Below are 4,553 nucleotides of genomic sequence, written 5' to 3'. Positions count from 1 at the left end.
TTCCATTTGTTCTCACCTGGCATTTTGGTAGGTAAATCTATATACATTTGTTTTAGAACCCTCAGACTGACCCTTCCTTGGAAATGAGGAACGCAAGATACAGGGAGAACAGGACATGCCTGTGCCACACAGCTGGTAAGAAGCTGAGCCACATAGTCTGGGATGGGAGCTGGCAAAGGGCAGCCATGGGCCAACCAGGTCTGTCACTGTTTTTGTAAGTAAAGCTCTACTGATCTGTAGCCACACTTATCATTTCTGTATTATATACAGCTGCTTTTGCACTAATGTGGCAGAATTGAGCAGTTGCAACAGAGACAAGATGCCCTTGCAAAGTCTAAACTATTTACCATCTGGTCCTGTTCAGAAGGGCCCTGATACCTGGCCCACGACATTTTTCATTACCCATAGTTGTAAAGCCTCAGGATAAATAAGTAATTAAATATACTTTATAAATATAAATATATTTTCTGTTTATGATTTTATAAACATTATATAAATATACTTATGTTTATACTTTATGTTTAGCCCAATTTTAAGCTAAGGTTGCTAAGGATCAATTTATCACTTTGTGAAAAGAGAATACAAGAATTAAAAGTTAAAAAAAAAAAAGAACAAAATATGTCTCAGCCAACAATTAGACCTCTGAATTCATTTCTAGAAAAATAGATGTAGAATTACCAAGAGCATTTGGCATATGATGGTTTTAGGAATTAAAAAATAAAATGCCAGTATATTTCAGGTAGTTTTGTTTTGAGGTCTCATTGAAAGGTATTTCATTATAATTATTCATTTATGTTTATATTATATATAAAATCCATTCCATGGATTGAGCACATATGTTGTTTTAGGAACATTAAATGTTTCACAGTAGTTCTGATGTCCTCATGGCAACACAATAAGTACTTTTATCTTTTTATAGAAGAAACTGAGATTTAAGAAAGGTGAGATAATGTTTTGGTTTGAATATATGCTGACCCTTCCAAAACTCATGTTGGAGTTTATTTCCGATCATGAAATATTTTATTAAGAGGGTGGAAATTACATCCAACTGTGGTGTTTAGAGGCAGAGCCTTGGTTAGATGATTAGGATTAGATAAGGTCGTTAGGATGGGCCCCTCTCCCCCATGATTGAGTTCTCTTGGCTTTATAAGATGAGGGAGGCCAGATGCATGTATATACGTGCACACGCGTGCTCCCTGTCTCCTGCCATACAATGTCCTGGGACTCTGCTAGCAAGAACACTATTACCGGATGCACCCCTTTGACTTTGGACCTCCAGAACCATGAGCCCAAATAAATCTCTTTCCTTTAAACCTTACTCAGTTTGTGATATTGAGTTATTAACAATAGAAAGCAGGCTAATGGAGATAATTTGACCAAAGTTTATCATGAAAAGGAAAACCTTATCCTTAAACTCAGGGCTGTGGAACTTAGAGTGGGTCTTCCCCCAGTGGTGCAGAATGAGGACTCTAGGCTGGAAGGTGGTGAAGCATGGAAGATAATGGAAGATGGCCCTTAGCTGGGCACCAACCTTCTACAGGGACCAGAGCTGGAATGTCATGCACATGCCCTAGTGCAAGCCCTGACATACCGTGACACAAATACACTTTCCTTGGTTCTGTGGATGAAGAAACCATGGTCTAGAGAGGCTGAGGAAGCTCCCCTGGGCTTCTTTCATTCATGGCACATCTTTCCTTACTTCAGTATTTCTGATACGGGCAATCCATGTTCACATCACACATAATTCAATGATTCTATGACAGACTAGAATAATTATCAGACTAGAATAATTAGATGAGGTGTCACTGGGGAACGCTGTTGTTGCATCTTTTATGATAACAATGCATCTTTGACAAGATCTCTGGCTTTATTTCCAATGTCAAACAGTCTCAAAGGTAAAGTATGACCCACATAGAGATAAGGATTAAAACTGATGTATAGAGAAAGGGGAATGTGCCCCAAGATCTTATGATAATATAGCCAAGAAATTGAACTGGCCCCCTGACCTTTATTTCCTTGCTGTGAACTTAAGTTATCATGGCCAAAGAAAATGCAGGGAACCATGCACAGAGTATGTCAGGACCTATTCATTCCATCTCCTTGTCAGTGTGCAGGGAAATGGACAGTGCCCATCATGAAAACAGCACAGGACAAGCAAGTAAAACCGTATCAATTATTATGAAAGGCTCCAGAGAGTTTCAAAGAACAGTGTAGAACTGAGTAAACATGGGTTTATATAGATTTTAGTTTTCTAAATTTCTTCTATGCACAAATTTCAAGTGGCACAAATTCCAACTAAGGCTTAAAAAAACAGCTTGTTCACAATGTCACAGTGTTGAAGGTCACTGGGCAGCCTGGCTGGCCAAACCTGACATCTTGGGAACTTTGTCCCCATCTAGGAAGAAGTAGTGTGTTAGGAGGACAACGGCCAACATCTCCTTAAGTGGTTCTTCTTCCTGCCCAGGATAATCCAAGCTACCCTAAAACTAACAATCTCCAAAAATTAGTAAATAACAAATCACAAATACTTAGAAATATATTTACAGAAAGTGAAACCCCTGATAGATCTAGTCCCCATGAGTTCTGGAACTTGACAAAGGCAAAATGGCTGTGGTGGTTTTTTTAAGGGGGTACATCAAAGACAGGAATAAAGTTTCAAGGATGGAGTCTTTCTTCTTGATGTCTTACAGTCAGCGGGTTGATTGACATCTTGGCAGGTCACACTCATCTCAGGTGCTGTGTAGGATATTTGGCAGAGCTTGAGGGTGAAGTTTACCTGCATCATGCGGTCAATCCCCTGGGGGGGGGGGAAGAGTGCCACAGGAAGTTCCAAATGCTAGCCTTAGCCCCTCATGAGGCTACTATGCGTAACAGTCCACACACAGTCCACAGACAGCTCCTGACAGTAGTGTGCTACTATGAGGGTCTGTACCGACAAAGCAGGAAGCAGTACATTCAAAACACTTTTTAATACACTTCCTTGTACATCCTTGGCATTTCATGCTTATTGTTGGTAAAGATGGCGCCCAGAGTGCTTCTCTTCCGGGAGCTCAGGAAAGATGGCACCCGCGCTACCCAGGGAGGGATCCATACGGGCGTTGTTCTTGATTCCCACCGCAACTTTAAAGGGAGACTGTCACAATGTCCAGAGCCCTTGATGTCCTACAAATGAAGGAGGAGGATGTCCTCAAATTCCTTGCAGCAGGAACTCACTTAGGTGGCACCAACCTTGACTTCCAGATGGAACAGTATATCTACAAAAGGAAAAGTGATGGCATCTACATCATAAATCTGAAGAGGACCTGGGAGAAGCTTCTGCTGGCAGCTCATGCCATTGTTGCCATTGAAAACCCTGTTGATGTCAGTGTCATATCCTCTAGGAATACTGGCCAGCGGGCTATGCTGAAGTTTGCTGCTGCCACTGGAGCCACCTCTATTGCTGGCCGCTTCACTCCTGGAACCTTCACTAACCAGATCCAGGCAGCTTTCGGGGAGCCACGTCTTCTAGTGGTTACTGATCCCAGGGCTGACCACCAGCCTCTTACAGAAGTGTCCTATGTCAATCTGCCTACCATTGCTTTGTGTAACACAGACTCTCCTCTGAGCTATGTGGACATTGCCATTCCATGCAACAACAGGGGAGCTCATTGTGTGGGTCTGATGTGGTGGATGCTGGCCTGAGAAGTTCTGCGCATGCGTGGCACCATTTCCCGTGAGCACCCATGGGAGGTTATGCCTGATCTGTATTTCTACAGAGATCCTGAAGAGATTGAAAAGGAAGAGCAGGCTGCTGCTGAAAAGGCTGTGACCAAGGAGGAATTTCAGGGTGAATGGACTGCTCCAGCTCCTGAGTTCACTGCTACTCAACCTGAGGTTGCAGACTGGTCTGAAGGTGTGTAGGTGCCCTCTGTGCCTATCCAGCAGTTCCCTACTGAAGCCTGGAGTGCCCAGCCAGCCACTGAAGACTAGTCTGCAGCTCCCCCTGCTCAGGCCACTGAGTGGGTAGGAACAACCACCAAGTGGTCTTGAGTTGTTCTGCAGTCACACATTAATAAGCAAGAGAAATAAGGAAGAGAAGCACTCCGGGCGCCATCTTTACCAACATTTATAATCTGGTTTTGGCTTTTTATTTTCATAATGAAATGCAAGAAAGGGAATTTTGTTCCTTCCCCAAATTTGTCGTAGGATACAAAACCTGTTCCCACTTGAAAAAATATATACAAAATTCCTTGGAAATCATAGCAGTTTCAAGAAGCTGTGATGTTATCCTCACTTTCTGGGTGAAAAAAAAAAAGCCAATATGACATTCCAATGGGCAACAAAAACATGAGAATGTATCTCTCCTTGCTTCAGTTCAAATAAGGATTCCCAAGGAGGATCTGTTTATCTTTCAGTGACATTGCAGTCATCAAGGATATGAAGTGAAGTAGACCATCAACAGGTTTATGAATTGATTTAAACCAAAAGGCCAGGGTAGAACAGTTCTGTGACTACATTTCACCAAAATAGATTGTTGTGCTTTTGTGATAATTTAATATTCAGATTTTCACCTT

The 4,553-nt window shown here is 42.1% G+C and overlaps 1 pseudogene; it reads left to right on the top strand.

Annotated features, from left to right (window-relative positions):
• Positions 1–3,141: 3,141 nt before the first annotated feature.
• On the top strand, positions 3,142–4,029 carry LOC143405976 (small ribosomal subunit protein uS2 pseudogene; annotated as a pseudogene).
• Positions 4,030–4,553: the final 524 nt, after the last annotated feature.

Source organism: Callospermophilus lateralis, chromosome 1 (genome assembly GCF_048772815.1).
Source record: "Callospermophilus lateralis isolate mCalLat2 chromosome 1, mCalLat2.hap1, whole genome shotgun sequence".
NCBI classification, from domain to species: Eukaryota; Metazoa; Chordata; class Mammalia; order Rodentia; family Sciuridae; genus Callospermophilus; species Callospermophilus lateralis.
This window is presented reverse-complemented; position numbering and strand designations above follow the sequence as displayed.